Below are 17,299 nucleotides of genomic sequence, written 5' to 3' on the forward strand. Positions count from 1 at the left end.
TCTTTTATGTAGCCAACAGCAGATATTTGGGGAAAAACAGAAGAGTACAGAATTTATAACTAAATATTCTTCCTTAGTCACTTTTTCAGCTATCACTGGTATGCATCCCAGGGTCTTCCTGATGTGTCTGTAGTTTGTAGAAATTCAGAGAGCCCACTAATTCACCAGTCTTTGAACCCAGGTAAGCATTCTGTGTCCACAATAACTTAGACCAAGATTAATAAAGTTAAACTATATGTTGCATGAAATATCACTTCATTTTGCCTCCTCTGAACTTGCCAGTTCTTCTGTTAGAATAGTCGGTGACTAACTAAATAACTAATATATAACTATTTCAATTAAATAGAAACAATTTGAATGTAGATATATAGAACTTTTCTTAAGGTCATTGAAGATTGATATCTCCAGAACTACATAACAGGTCTGAGCAGTTATTATCCAGCCATGAAACCAGTTTTAGCTACGGCCAAGTTCCTTTCTCCATTCAGTATCTGTGCTTTGAGAACATGTTATGAGGTCATGCAGGCAGATCTGGGTTGGTCAGAGCATGATATCTATTAAATTCTGCTTCTAGGAGGAAGATTTCCCCATGTCCCTATATAGTCCCTGATTTCAACATCTAAAGAGTACCCATGTTCAATGTCTTTCTGTGCTTGAAGGAATTAGTTTTTTTCTGAGATGAATGCTCTAGGCACAAGACTGTGGAGTGCTCAGAAGCCAGGTGCCACCTACCACTTCTTCTGAAACTGTGCCAGTGAACAGAAAAGGAATTGAGTGTAATTGGGGCCATGCAGAATGTGTGTGAAAGAAGTTTCCAAGTGATTCAGCTACTCAGTTAAGGAAAGGAACTCCTCCCTCATTGTTCTTGTGCTTGGGTCTGGCCTGGTACGTCACAGCTGGAAATCATTCAGGAGAGATGCAGAAAAGAGAACCCATGATGCTAAGTACTGGGGTATATTCCTGTTTTCTTTATTTTTTGCCATCCCTTCTCCCTCAGCTTCTTTTCTTCTTGCTCAGTAATTTCTGAATCTTTCTGTAATACTACTGAACCTTGAATAACAGGAATGGAAAACCTGCATCACAAACACTTGTGTATATGCACACAGTGCACTGCATTGCTGCACCCCAAAACAAAGTCATAACAGGTTTTACCATGGTAGCTGGGGTACTTTCCTGGGAGGCAGAGGTGTGGGCTTAAACACGTCCCCATCCAAGCTGGGACATGTTCCTGTTTCATGATTTTTATTCTTTTTTCACTGGGAGCTTGCTGTGTAGCTGGGATAGCAGGTTGATATTCCTGTAGCAGGATATTCCGTGTAGCAGGTTGATATTCCTGACTGGTCTTCAGAGTTCTTTTGTGTGGTATGGGATTCCACTGTGAAACTGCCTGTACCCATGGGAACAAACTTGTAAACAGAGCTCAATGTAAGCAAGATTTGTTTAGACTTTTTCCTAGTACTGAGATGCACTACCATCATTTTGCTGCATGTGAGGCATGCTGAGAGCAATGTGGAAGCATCCCTGAAATAGATGCCCATGACGAAGGTCCCAAGCTAATTAAAAGCATAGATCAGATGTCACCTAAAGCCCATGAAGACTTTGGATGGAATCAGCTTAAGGACTTTCTCATTATGGTCTTCATCAACAGACAGGACTAATCACCAGGAATCTAGTCTAAGCAGGACTGGCTTCAGAGCTGCAGAGGGCCTAAGTGATGAAGAGGCTGGGCTAGAAATGTCATTCAATCACTAACAACATCCTGGGCAATTTGGTAGCACTCCATAAATTACACTCCTTTTTTTTTTTTTCTCCTTAGAATTGTAAATTGTAAGTACGCATGAGAAAAAAACTTCTCAAATATGAACATTAATAAGCTCAATTTGAGGGCACATCTGTCCAATGATCACTTTTTATCAATTCTTTGCATTGCACAACAAATCTGAACTCAGCTTGCCACAGACTGTCAGCAACAAATTCAGTTTATTGCAGCACCTTCTGCTGTGACTGGGGTCACTGTATTATGCATGGACTCAGCATGAAAGGGTCTTATGTTATCTACTGCAAAATCATTTTTCACAGATACAGTATAATGAGTTTGTGGAAAATATGATACCCAATTACAGGTTATAGAAAAGCTTGAGTAACCCTTTGAACCTTGCCAGGCTAAGCATTCACTCTAGTTACTCCAGTTTTTAAATAGTGCCACTCCTTATAATAATGTGTTTATATTTATTCTTCTGTTAAAAAAATGTTATCCAGTAATGAATTTTGAAGATCTTCTAAGGCTGTAAACTCTGAAACTAGTCAAAAATTTGCAATGGGATGAGGGCTTCTGTGAGCTATGAAAAAACATGCAGTAAGGAAGAAACAGTATTGGATGCGTAAGAATGTAGTCTGAATAATCCAGTAAACTGGCTCGGACCATGGGCAGGGGAGGCAGCTGCTTAGGGTGGCAAACTGGTGGGATTTTGCCTGTGCCAACAAATCTTGTCTCCGCCAATACTGCCTGTACCAGAGCTGTTGAAAGCTAGGCTGGCTGCTCCTGATGAGGAAGAAATTGGACAATGGGCTGTGGCTGCTGCATGGTGACCCTGAACAGATTCACCCTGCCAAGGTGAGGCATTTTATGTCCCAGCTCCAAGGTAGCAGCAGCTGAAGCAGCCTCAGCTTTCCAGAAGGTTGCGAGGCACTGGAACAGGTTGCCTAGAGAGGCTGTGGATGCCCCATCCCTGGAGGTGTTCAAGGCCAGGTTGGATGAGGCCCTGAGCAACCTGGTCTAATGGGTGGCATCCCTGCCTATGGCAGTTGGAACTAGATGATCTTCGAGGTTTCTTCCAACCTAATCCATTCTATGATTCTATGATTCCCCAGGCTATTTCCTTGAGTTATTGCCCCTCTTCTTTTCCAGAATTTGTCCAGGTTTGGTCTGGTTTTGGCCATTCAGTTGTGAGGAGGATACTTCAAGTTTGCCCATGTGGTCCTGAGCTAACTCAGTAGCCTGTAGGCAGAAGCCAGCTGCAGTCTTTTAATTACTTCAAGGCTGTGATCTCAAACTGCATAATGAAAATTAAATACAGTGCGTAAAGATTCAGGTGAACCTGAACATATCCAGACAAACATCATTGTCTTCTTTCTTCATCTAGCTATCTTGTTTCTGAGAAAACTCCTCCAGAATATAAAGGGCAAGCAAAAGCCATTTGAGTTATATTCAGTTTACAAATTAAGTTGTTTTTATCCTATTTTTCAGGCCCTCGTTTCTATCTGATTAGCTAATGTCACCCAAGAGCCATGCCATTTGTTTAACACTAACTGCTTCCGAAATGTTTCTGTTGGCATCCTCTAGAAAAACTGTCAGCTCTATAATGAAACAAAGGGTTATTATCATTCACAACATTGTGTAACTACATTTAGTTTCATACTTTCTTATGGAAATGAAGCATCTTTCTTTCTAAATCAACAACTTAAGAAAAACTCAGTTCTAACTATATTCAAATAAGTTAGTCAATTTGTCTAGACTTGAGCTTTGTCCCATAAACTCCAAGAAGCATCAATAAACAAATAATTCACAATAATTAACTGAAATTTTTTAATAGTAATATATATAATATATTATATGTGCTGGGAAAGCATGATTTGCTATTTAAACCTGTCTGTAGGAAGTGCTACACATTCCTCCAGATAAAAAATAATTCAGAAAGCTGTTAGTTAAAAACAGAAAAATAGCTTACTTTTTTTTTTTTTTTTTTTTTTTTTGTCAGACTCCCTGAGCAGTGGTCCTAGTAGCGTTTCATTTTCTACTGTATCTTCATTTGCTCTTGATTTTCTTGAGACTTCATAATGGAGTAAACCCTGGTTTAATCTGGACAGGCCTACATAGAAGAGACTACATAAATATACTGCTACAGAAGAAGACCAACAATAGCATCTTGGCTTGCTATCCTGGTCTCCTGTTAGCACCAGCACCACCCCACCCTGGATGCAAGGCAGCACAAACCTCTGTAGGGTACAGACCCTTTTCTCCTTGCACGGCTATGTGGGGAGGTCGGGTCAACACTCGGACTGTGCTGTCTTCCCACCTTGACCTGCAAAATTGAGAACAGAAACAGTTCATTTGGGTAGGTCTCCCTGCCTGTGAGGATATATCCTACACAAAAATACAAGTTCATAACAGTGCCACCCATCAAGAAAGCCCAGGGCACTTAAGATACACAATTGTATTTAAAGGGAGCTTTCAAGCATTAGCTCATTGATTTATGGAAGACTACTGGCTATTTTCTGCCTTTAAATTTAGATTATAAGCTCAAACTCCCAAATTCATTTTAGCAGATAATATAGGCAAGTTTGATGGGATATCAGCTAATTAATCTAGATTTAATGTTTTCTTTTTAAAACTGGGGTGAACATTCAACCTTATTCCCCCCAATTAAACTAGCTGTAGTGCACGAAGGCGTAATAACCTTAGAGAATTAATTGGATTTTGCAGCAGGCTATGACAAGCTGTCCAACACATATTCATATAGTCCACTCTGCTTTTACAAGCTAAAGCCACATTCTGCAATTTATTGCTGCTTCTTGAGATTGAAATTAGAAAGAGCATTAACATTTGGAAGGAAAATATATTAGTAAAAATACTTGCTGGAGCTGAGAGATCTGCCTTTTGGCTGAGATCAATAACCAGAAAGCCCAAGGCTGATCTTTATCAGAATATGGAACGAATGCCTAGGAGAACGGATAATAAGTGCTGTCTAGAGATTTCATTCCCTTCCTACAACCATGTGAAAAATGTCACCACTGGGTCCCTACAAAATTATAGGCTTCATTTAGATGAAAACTTCAGTTTCCTTTTGTTTAACTAGCAATAAAATTTTGCAGCACTAAAAGCTGGAAACTACTGCTGTTGCTTTCAGTTGCAGATATAACATGACTTGACATCAACGAATGAGATCCTCACAGGGACTGTTTCCTAGGGTGCTTCTACAGCACCCTAACACCTTGCACTCAAAGGAGGTTCCCACACTCAGCTGAGGACATGAGCTGCTTGCCCAGTGCACCAGTTAAGTAACCATAATTCACAATATCTGTAACATTAAGACTTCTGTTATCTCATTGGAGCAACAAGCAAAGGTTGTGCATCCATGACCATGTGGTTTCTCCAGTACTAGACTTGGATAAGCAGGTACGTATTCACTCCTCTGCAAATGCACTCAGTGACAGCAAAGTACCACTTACTGGGTTTATCGTTGTGACAGACTAGAGGATGTAATTGAGGAAATGCTCCTTTTCCTTGTGCATTGTGTCCTACTGAGCCCAAGATTATCAAATCCTCATACGCTGAGGGAAATGGGTTGTACTGCAACGGTGAGCAAGACAAAATGTGCTAGCCCTTTTATTCCCAGTATATCAGGTATATCTTCTGTGTCTTCTGTCACCAACATCTGTGCTAGCTAAAAGGCATTCACAGATAGAATATGGCAATATCTTGATCTTACACAATGCTTTTAACCTGTAGGTTTAAAGGTGATTTACAAAGGAAGTCAGTCCAGTTAGCTCCCTTTCCCACCTGAAGAAACTGAGGCATGAGGAGATATTAAGACTTGCCTTAAGTGACCCATTGGCTGAACCTGGAGTAGAAAAGTGTCCTCAACCTTTCTGATGTCCTGTCCACTAAACCACACTGCCAAGTTCAATATTTTATTCTGTAATGACTAGGGCAGCTCAGATTCAGACAACAGGAGGTCATCTGAGGGACTTGCACTAGTAATGACCCTTAAAATTGAGGGAACTTGCTAGACATGCATATTCAATAACAGGCCATCGACACTAATACTTTCTTTTTCAGTCATCCAAAAGTCTGAGTACATCTCAGACTACACAGACTTTGCCACAGTTTCTAGCATGTAAAGAAAAAGCAACTGTAAAAGCATTCAGTAAACAAAGTGAGGAGGCAGTCTTGACACAGTGAGAAAACCTTGCAGAGGGCATTCAGATACCATAATTGATTTATGTATGACTTGTTTATATTTTGGCTTGGAATGTACACAGTGAGAAGTAATAGATAATGTTTTAGCAGGTCAAATAAATAATATGTATTCTGCCTGTCTACCTGTGCTCCTGGAGTGTTTAGATACAGTGAGTCAAAATTAGCAAGTGACAACATGAATAATCTGGGGTGGCTCAGATGATTAGGTAACATCCTAAGAGGAGCAGGCCACTCAGGATTCCATGTACAAGTTCTCAGCATTGTTCTCACAGGCTATGAACAAGGATGTTGGTGGGCATGCTGAGTTCCACCCCACCCCCCCAGAGTGAGGAAAAAAGGCTTGATATAGGCATGCAGACAGATCTGTTAGTTGAGCTTGCAGAAAACAGGCCCAATGATCCTGTAACCCCATACACCAAGTTCTCTTCTCAGAGACAGGTTAGCCATTGACATTTACATAGCCTCCAAAGTACAGTGGTATAAATGGGATCACACCAGAATTCCCAAGGAATTGGTTTTGTGAGAATAATAGATGGCATGGCTGCTTCCTGGTGAGCATCTGATGAGCCACCACAGCTGAGACCCAGGAGCTAAGCATGCCTTTACAGTCTGTAAACCAAGGCCATCACACATCATCTCCCAGCTCAGCACTGAGGCTCACTTAGGAGACAGTAAGGGGGAAGCTACATTTTCTGTAACTTATTAGGGGTCAAAACCTTCAAGCTGAACAGCTCTAGCAAGCACCCAGTTTAATTAAATGGATATATTGGATGAAATAAAAAATTGTGAAGAAAATCCGATTCCAAACCCAGCTTGAGATTTAATGTGCTGAGAGTAGGAGATGATTTTGACCCTCTCTCTTCAATCACATTTGGTTTTGCAGTCCACAAAACAGGCCTATAAAAATTAGTGTTTAATTCAATCCAAAACAGTTGTTTAAATGAATAATTAATTTATATACCAACTGGTGGATTGTGAGCTGCCTAGTGCCTGAAGGAGCTGAGCCCTTGCAAAGTACTGCCAGTTGTAAATACTCCCAGCTTTTCAGGATTCAATTTAATCCTATCACCCTCTCATATACATGTATATAGGTACTGGAAACCACTGTTGTTTTTTTCATCTTCTCAATAAGAAGTTGTAATGATGTATGAAAGAAAAATATCACTGCCTACAGAATGACTAGAGTTAGAGGCAGTGATCCACAGACAGTGATAGGTTGTGCTATTTCAGTATTATTTCCCTGAAACATTGTAAGCAGAGCCCAGAAAATCCAAACCTTAACAAACATGACAAAAACAGCAAGAAATTAAGGTACTTCTGGAAGGAATGCAGATACAAGAGAAACTAATAATTGCATTTATTATGAAATAAAAATGAAGTCACTTCAACAGAAATAAAAGGGACACAAAAATGCATTATTAAGCTTCAAGTTGTATTTCTTGTACATATAAGTGCTGGATTTTAGATCAAAGCTAATTGTATCTGTGTTTTGTTTTATACTTCAGTGCTTTTTAGTGGAAGTGCACTAGCATTGATATCTTCTATAGTAGAGCTGAGTAGCACTGTTAAGTGGATAACAAATCCTTTTCTCTGTATTAGAACCCAAAGTAGCTGTTAATTTATAGGTTCTCAGGAAAAAAAGAAAAAAAAAAAGTAGGGCAAAAATAAAAGGAATGAAGTTAATTCATTTTATTTATTTTTTTTCCCACAATGCAATTTTAATTTTCAGCCCATCTGGGATTTTGCACTGTTTTGAACCAGAGCTCTACAAATTGATGTGAACTGTTTTATAACTTGTTAATTGTTCCTTCTACCAATATACATGCATAACAGAGGAACAGAAATTGAATGATCAGTGGTTAATTATATCATAATTAACACGCTATATGATTTAATCTTTTACAGCTATACTGATACTTATCAGGAAATACATGTGCAGTTAGATAATTTTTCATGAGAAATTGATTAACTGGATTATATTCTATAATTTTCCTACTCTACGAATAACTTTAGTTATTTCACAGAATTTATTAATAAGCCCTGAAGTTTTTTGGGAAATACTAATTTGCAGTCATATTTAGCTGGAGAACACACTGCATTGGTTTTACCTTTCAGAACATTATAAGATGATCATTAAAATTTCGTGGAAAATATAATTTCCTTTAACTAATACAATGTCAGCCATTGATAAGCACTTTTGATGTTGAAAGATCTTGCTATAAGACTTAATTTATATGCATACCGAAGATGTCTTGAAAACAATGGATACAAATGCCTGTTGAGATTGGAAGGTATCCATGTTTGTTGATAGGTATTGAAGAATAGCCTATGGCTATCAACACCTAGAGGTAGGTTTCAAAACTGAGATTGAAAGTGCCTACCATTAGCTGATACCTATAGATATCAATGTCTATCAATAGGCATCCAAAATGATAGGCAACAAAGCCTATTGACACTGAAAGGTCTCACTATTATTAGGTTGTGATGTCTACAGATATCAAAAAATGAGACAGTTGGATATAAATGCCTACTGAGATCAAAAGGTATTAGGTATTAACACCTACCAGTAGGTATCTATATTGATACCTACAGATAAGTGTTGAAATGAATAGGCATCAGTGCCTATTGTTATCAAAACATCTCAGTTGCTATCAATTTATGTCTACTCATATCAAGATTGGTCTTGAAATGTACAGGTATAGCTACCTACTGAAATCAAAAGGTATCTATGCCTATTAATCTCCATCAATATTTGCATCAAAATGGGTTATAATAAAATTAAATTGACAACAAGTATGACTTAGTAACATCTTTTTTGAAATAGTTTTAGTCAGTGATGATTTGAAGATTACTTAAAAGGGAAAATTCAGATATTTTACATGTCTCTCTATAGTTCATGTAGGTAATACAGACTGTAATGGTCCAACAAAAAGGGATTTGCCATCTGACTTGAGAAAGACCAACTAGACTTGTGAATGGATGAAAATCTTAATAAATACAAGAGCATTTTGAAGTGCCAAAACCCACCTGTACATTAGAAAATTGTTTGATTTTATACATACTGCAGTCACATGTGAAATAGTTCATTCTAGTCTGCCTGTTTATTCCTACTTAGAAATTTACAGGTAATTGTGCAGCCCATTTCCCTCAGAGGATTCAGAAATTCTGTCTCCTGCGTCCAGCTGTGCTGTTTTAAGAGGTCTTCACAGTTTCTGACAATACAATGGCAAAATTTCGTATCATTAGCTGCAATGATTCTGGTATCCTAGGACTACATTTGTTCACTATTTCATACTGCATTCTGTAGTAGAGGTGTACCTTCAAAGTCAGAATGGCCAGTCAAAGAAATTCTTAATTAATTCCCTTATTTCTTTTACTCTTCCACAACTCATTTCTCATCACATACAAAACTGAAAACCTTAAAATACTTGCTAGTTAAATTAGAACGCAAAACATTGTAGTCACTCTTGTTTTAGATATTTTCTTCTTCCTTTGGCTTACCCTAAAATTAATAAATACCTTATGTTTTGTTTGGCACCAATTCAACTAAGTTAGTGCAAAATCATACCATAAAGGCTCTAGACAAATAAGCAGCAAAAAAAATCACTTGAAGATCAACTGCATTAGGGATCAAGTTTACTTTGTTTATCCCACGTCACAGTTAGAAGAACCACTTATATGAGTGGTTTTCTTCTGGCCAGTGCTGTCAAACCAGCAAGCTTTAAAGCAAACTGGTTGACTTTACATTGGAGTGGTTGAGGAGTGCTCACACAAACCATGCAGTAAACGCCACCCTGGGAGCAGAAATATCTAGCAGAGACTTGGTTAACAGTCAGGTGACAGGAGGGCCAGTGGTAACACAAAGAAATGGCACAACCATTTCTAAAGCAGACCTCTAACCTCAGTCTCTGTTGCACAGTGCTTTTTTTCAGAGGCATTGAGCATGGAGGTGAACAGTTGCTGGAGCTCTGCTGATAAGCAGTTATTCCCTCCTCAATGGTAATTTATCATGAGGTTGGGTTCTTGGCAACAAGCTGGTAAAAATACTTACTGAAGACCAATCCTTTCATGCGGATCACACTGAGGAAGGAATTTAATTGCTAAGAGGCATTTGAGACAGTACAGAGGAAAAAAAAGTAAAAATATTCTTTCCACAGGCTTTCCACTTCTTGACCTTTCTAGGCACTCTGGTTGCTTCTGACATCCTTCCCCACCACCCTTTGCTTCCTTCCTTGGCAAAACCTCTGAAATAAGATATTTCTCTGACAATGTGCGGTGAACATATTTACATACAATGTACATAATCCCAATGATATCACTGATCTTTGGCCAGGGCCTTAACACCTGCACTTGGTGCTCATACTTCAGACTCTGGGAATTGCAGGGGAATATGGAAGGGTGACAATCTTTAAGAAACACATACATAAGAGGTCATGGATTGGCAAGCAGCAAGATATAGAGCAGCCAAATCATCAGTTGTAAGAAGAAAAATTAATATTCAAGGACAATTTTAACAGATTTCTTTTAAAGATTTCTAATTAGACATCATTTTCATGGGTTTGTCAAGAAAACTCTTTTAGAAGAGAACTCTTTGCCTCTCTGCAGTCAAAACATTAAGATAGACAAAAGAATGAGAGTAGGAAGGATCAGAGGGCTTTCCAAAGTGGCATCTGCATAGCACCTGAAATTGGAAGAAAAAGCCATGCAATACAATATGTTTGGAAAAAAAACACTTTGATTCAAGGCAAAAAGTACTATAAAACAAAAGCTATAGAAATATAGAGTTATTTTATATCTTTTATGCATGTCTGCTGTATGGTGTCAGCTTTTTCAGAAATAATGTACCAAAAATCCAGCAAAAATTATTGATGTTAAAGCAAGTTTTGTTATAAGATTTAAAGAAAACTGTGGAGTTTTCCAAATATACCCTAAGTAGACAGGGTTCTCTTTTTCCATTTCCTTTTTTTTAATATTATTATTTTTTTCTGGTCAAAATTATTAATGGATGAATACAGGTTTTTTGTTTTGTTTGTTGCCCTTTTTTTTTTTTTTTTTTTTTTTAAATCTTGGAGAAACAGGCTTCAGCTGTTCATAAACCACTTGCTTTTGGTTAAGGCCCCAGAGTGGTAAGAATATTTTCTGAATCACAGATGACTAAAAAATTTAAATCAGGGGATTAATGCATTATTCTGAATTCACAATGTGCCAGGGGAAAAAAATGACTCAATTGAATGTTGATGGCAAAACTCCACTGACCTCAATAGGCCAAGATTTCAGTCCTCGTTCTTTGCCAATTTGCTGATATGAAAATCAAATATACGTATCTTTTGATACAAAACCAGCCTCCAGACATCATGCATTTATGAACATCAAATATGAAAGGGGAACAATTATGTTTGTTAACTCAACATGTATTTAGAAATTTAATCAATGTTTGCGAACACTTTTCATAGCACTTGGCCAGTGCTGCCTTTCATTATTAGCTAAAAGAAGTTTTCTTCTATTGCTCTCACTGTTTTTCTCTCCTGCTTCACCAGGACTGAAAACCCATGCTGATCTGTTCATCTGAAGGTTGTTGTCTCAGATCTGGTCAAGCTCAGCAGTGACTGAATATTGTCACCACGTGACAGCTGTTTGGGATCTGTGTGAAATGCTTGATGGGTTCAGTGAAGTCCCAGGGAGCTGCTGTCTATATTATGAAAAGTACAATCAGAAATGACATTAATTAACAACTCTGGGAGTTTCCAGGCAGCCAAGGACTGAGTAAGCAGCAAATGATTGAATTACTCTGGCACTTCTGGGGTAGTCCCTTCCAGTCAGAAACATGGCTCACTGGTGAATCTGGTGTGAAATCTTACACTGCACTGACACAAACCTGTGAAGGATTTTATTCTCCAAGGATGCAAGCCCAGCACCTTTCATCTCCACTAGAAATGTAGCCAGTTAAAAAAAAAAAAAAAAAAAAAAACACAGAAAATAATAATTTTTGTCCTAGAAGTTTGGCTGGGCATTGTTTTACTTTACAATGTGGCAGCGGGTGTGAGCTCTGAACTCTCAGCCCTGGGAGTAAATTAAGTGAAAACTCATTTTAGAAAGTAGCACATTAAACTATGAGAATGCATTTGTAAATCTGTCTCCTGTGCTCTGATGCAGTCTTCCTGGGGCCAGCACAGCCTCAGCAAAATGGATGGATGCACAGCTGCCTGACAGAAAAATAAAGTAAAAAAAAAAAATCACAAGCTCACCCACAAGCACACTTGCAAAAGAGAAGAGGAGCCATGGACTGACCCCAAAAGCTGCTGACACCATCTCTATAAATATGCAACTGAGTTTTCTCAGTTTTCTTTGTCAACTCAAACTGTTGAATAATCTTTCAAGTAAATTTCACACCATTCTTCAAACAACTCATTCAGCTCATTTGACTTAATTTATTCATTCCTTGCTAACAAAAGTGGCAGAGATGAACAACTTAATATGTATAGAGAAACAAACATATACAATGAACTCCTAAAGGAAAGAGAAAAAAATAATAAAAGAAAGCTGTAATTGCATTTCTTTGATTCCATTGACAAATCCAGAGGAAGGTGGTCAGCCCTCCCTTTGGATGAGAGTTAACAGAGGGATTCTCATGACATAGCAGGTTCTTCTTTTCTGAAGCATGCTATTCACCTGCCTGTGCACACAGCTGATGCCAACAAGCACTTAAACACAGTGAAACTCACCTACAGCTTTTATTTCATTCCCCATCAGAATCATCATTTCACTACCTGTAAAGTTCATACAACATTCAACTTTCCTGATTCAACTAAATTTCATATTCTAATAACCCTCCCTAGACATGCTAGTATCACTAGATTAAAATATTTTACATATATATTTATCTCAGATAGAGAATTAGTATTTTCTAGTCAACGTAATTTAGATGAATCAGAGATAACTTCCACTGTGCAGTATTTACACTGCATATATCTGAAGCTAATAAAAAAGTAAAGTTTATAGCTATTATATCCTAGAAGTAGATTACACTATCTATTAACAAGAGTAAATAAAGATACACAGTCCTGGGGTTAGGCTTCAACATAAGGCAAAGGTATTTGCAAAACGTTACCCAGTTATCCACTGCAAGCAGGTAGCTCAGCACTGATGCTGTGTATTGCAGTATGTCAGATCTCTGCTCCAAGTGCTTCATCCCTGGGAATTGATGACTGCTGGGAATCCTTCATTTATCCACTTCAAGGAAAAGGAGCCTTTTGCTTAACTTAACAAAACCTGCCGTGGTTGTAACTAACACTTTCCATGTCCAGTGCACACGAAGACCCCAGTCTGTATCATGATGTCTTGTCTTGTGAGGCCAGGGACATCTTGGGTAGCCAAGGTCTCTGTGCCCTAAATACAAGCTGTATAACACTGCTCAAGGACTGAGAGATTTCTAGGGATAACATCACTTTCTGTTTTGCTGGAAGGACTCATATAGCAATACACATACATTAAAACAAACAAAAACAACAACCCACTAACCAAGGAAACAAAAACCAGCAATGCTATTAGAAAAAAAAAAAAAAAAAAGGCTGGATAAGACTCAGAATAGTTTCAATAAGGAATCCAGAATCCATCATCTTCCTTTTAGTTTCTCCTACTTCTCCCACAGCCTTCCTGCTGCTTTTGTTGTTCCTAAACTTCCCTTCTGGTTGTCTATTTGAATCTTCCTTTTACCCATGAAGGTAGTGCTTTTCAGTCACTTGAATGCCATACTCACTTGCTCTTGCCCCTCAAAGCTGACACCCACTCCTCTATGCCTAGACGTGGAGTGTTGCTTCTACATTTCATACTTAATACAAGCAACAGGACATCAACTCAATCAACTTAAATCTTTTCTGAGTCATTTTAAAGCAAATGCTCCACTGGGTACACTTTAGACGTGAAAATGATTCTATCACTCCCATATGGCCCAGTTATTACAACCAAACTGTTGGGCCTTATCTCATAGAAGTCAGCGGCCTTGGTCTGATTCCCCAGGGACCTTTCATTAATTGCCATGGATCAAAGGAAACTCCTGGAGATTCTAATGCAGAATAGAGACCCCCAGAATCTCACTAAGACTGTAAAACTGTTCAACAGTGAACATAAATCCAGTGCATCTACAGCATATTTTTGTTTTATTTTTACACCTCTGACTATAGAACAGGGTGGGGAGGAACAAGGGGAGGTCATGAGCTACTTTGAAGAGATTGGTCTGTGAAACCTAATTAAACAAATCTCAGTCTGTAACTTACCTATGGGAAAATTCTTAAAGCACTTACAGATTTACAAAAGTTGCAAAAGCAACAGTAGTGTTGGATTGTGTCTATCTGGAATATAAAAGCTTCATCTTATTTATTTGTAACTGTCAGCAAGTAACTGATTCTGTGAACAAAAAAGTCATAAGGAATAAATAATAAAAGATTAGGTGGTCAAAGCATACCAGTTTGGGGTGTGAGGTTTGTGTAGAGCCCCTGCGTATATGACCACTTCTTGCTTTGCTTTGAAAGCCTCACTAGTATCTTTCCTTCTTATTTTTAGCTGTTTTATTACTATCTTTCCAAGGAGAAGGAAAAAAAAAAAAAAAAAAAAAAAAAGAAAAAAAAAAAAAGAAACAACACACCACAAATTATCTAAGCACTTAGACATCTTTAGATGTTACAGTTCAATAGCAGTTTACTGCCATTTTGGTAAATTGTGCTCAGCAGTGAGCCACAATTAAATGAAATCTTCATTCTAAATGTCTCCAAGATAAGGGTGTAGATTTACTTCCCTCAGAATACTCTATATCTTTATTAAATGCACATGTCATTACAACATAAAAAGATTGGTTCCTAAAGCAGACTCTGAAAGATGGCTACATTTATTTTGCTTGCTTCCTTAGATGACTACCAGAAATGCCTAGAGCAAGATTCTGTTCCTAGAAAATACTGGGCTATCTGGGAACTTTCTCCCTTTGTAGTTCTACCTCATTCATGGGCACTCAGATTGTAGGTTTAGTTATAAGGGGAAAAAACAGTAAATAAAACTTCACCAGAACTCTCCCCACCACAACACTCTCAAGAAATACTCTTGCTTCAAGCTGTATCCGTAAAAGCAGTAAGCACTCCATGCTTAAGTGTCCAGGTTATTTCCAATGTGTCAGACGCAGCACCATCATTTCAAAGAGATACGGACACTTGAGAGGAAAGAGCCAATCCTCCATCTCATGATAGTGTGACCGTTTTAACTGTGGTGGAGAAGACAGGAGAAAGAGACTGTAGAGCAGGTGGTCATCATTTTGCCTGCACTGTCTTATGCAAGCAGGGAGTGTTGTAGAGTAAATCTATCCCAGCTTCTACTCCCATCTTTTTTTTTTTTTTTTATGTTCATGTGTGTGTGTCTTCTGGGCAATAATTCTAGCATCAGCACACACAACATGTCCTAGAGACTACCAGCTGAAGCCAGAAGTTGTCCAGGAACTTGTCTTTAACACCCACATGAGGAGAGCCCTGTGAAGTACAGGGCTGACCAGCAATACCTTTATATTGTAGCTGTCTGTTCCTGAGGCATGTATGAGGAGATAAAACAACAAGCACAGGCCTGAGGTCTAACTCTCTAACAAGCTTCCTAGCCCACAGTAGCTCAAAAAATTGTGGCTTCTTTTCCCTTGAGGCTCTCCTGAAAGATCTGACGAGCTGTCTGTGCTCAGGGCATGGCAAAAAGGTTCCATATGCGTTGCCTAGTATTCTTTCATCAGTGATATACATTGCAGTATTAAATAATAATAATAAGTGAAATGAATTTGTTCCTCTGAAAATAACAGATTGGCTATGTAGTCTTACCAAATCCTGAATGCCCTCTTCAATGTGCAGAATACCTCCAACAACAAAGGGCAGGTTGGGAATGAAAGGGGCAGTGTTTTTAACACCTCCCAGGGTAGAGCCCACCCTCACCTGCCACACATCACTGTTGTCATCCTCATCACTGAGGCCAGCTCAGTGCTTTGGAAGAGCTCAGGAATTACAGCTGAGCAAGGCAAAGCAGGCACCAGTGTTTCAACACTGCTGGTTTGATATAATCTAATTACAGCTGTGACGAGCAACTGCTGGGCTGTGTGGTGTTCTACTAAGTAAAGAGCTCCCAAAAAATAAGACATAATTTTCACACAAACCAGAAAAATGAGGAGTTGTCTTCCAGATAGCTCTAGCTGACTATAGGGAACACCAAAGTGAACAGCCTATTTATTATATTACATCTGACATTATGAGAGCTTGTGTAATGTAATTATCCATAAAAATCCCAACAGTCTGCCAATTGTTCCTCACAGGTGTACTTGTTTTTAAGACAGCTTTCCTAGACATCCATTACTTACAGCCTCCTGCTTGCCTTTATCTGTTCTTTAAGTAGTATTAGGAGGAGTTCTTTTGCCACAAATAACTGAATAAAAAAAATTGAAACACACGGGCTCTCAGTTAAAAAATATAGATATATTTTTATTGTGGGTTTTTATTGAAATCTCTATTTAAGCAGGATATTTGATGAATATATATATATATCTTGCTCATCATCATGCTAGAATGGAAAAGTTATTTTGCAGGCTGTGGGCCTTACAGTCACCTCAATAACTTTGCTGAAGAGTACAAAGAGCTCTAGCTTTGCAAAGAAGAGGAATCTTGCCCCATGAGATTTAGTGTTATGCCTGTTTACACTCGAAACTCTGCTTTGCAGAACAGGAACACTGATGAGGAAAAAAGTAGTACCAGGACAGGGGATTATGATTAGCAACAGAGGCTTAGAATGCAAGAATGCACACCCTTCCCCACCCCACCCAACCCCAAATCAATGTCCTGCCAAGGAAGTATATCAAAAACTCACTGAAGAACAGATGATCTGTGTTTATGGACAGCAGTAATTAGCCTCTAAGCTTTAGGATATCAGATGGATGGTGAGGGGGAGAGAGGGCTGCTACTTTCATACATACAGTGAAATTAGTTACATATCTAGTGAAGTACATTTGCTTGTCTGGGTCCCTTTAGAAAGATAAAGTACAGCAAGACCATATTTCCCTGTTTGAATTACGCTGTAGGATTTGGAGTGTCCTACACCATCTCATAACACTGGTGGTAACTGAAAAGAATTTTGCACAGACTAATTTCCAGACTTAATTCAGTTCTCCTATTCAATAAATTAGTAGAGAAATATTGATTTGTAATCCCAACTTCTTTATGATTGACAGATGGCTTCCTCGAAATGGACATTCTGTCAGGCCGGTTTAGTTCAGGTAGCTTTATCCCGTGCCTGGTAACACCACCTGAAACG

General features: G+C 38.5%; 1 long non-coding RNA gene across 1 annotated transcript; it reads right to left on the bottom strand.

The window, feature by feature from the left end:
- Nucleotides 1–953: 953 nt before the first annotated feature.
- On the bottom strand, nucleotides 954–15,991 carry LOC311433664. Its single transcript, XR_014690884.1, has 4 exons — nucleotides 15,823–15,991; nucleotides 3,995–4,082; nucleotides 3,729–3,869; nucleotides 954–3,053 (listed from the first exon to the last, which is right to left on the bottom strand). It is a non-coding gene; the product is annotated as an uncharacterized lncRNA (long non-coding RNA).
- Between the last annotated feature and the right edge of the window lie 1,308 nt (nucleotides 15,992–17,299).

This window comes from Aythya ferina (genome assembly GCF_964211825.1).
Source record: "Aythya ferina genome assembly, chromosome: 3".
Lineage (NCBI taxonomy): Eukaryota > Metazoa > Chordata > Aves > Anseriformes > Anatidae > Aythya > Aythya ferina.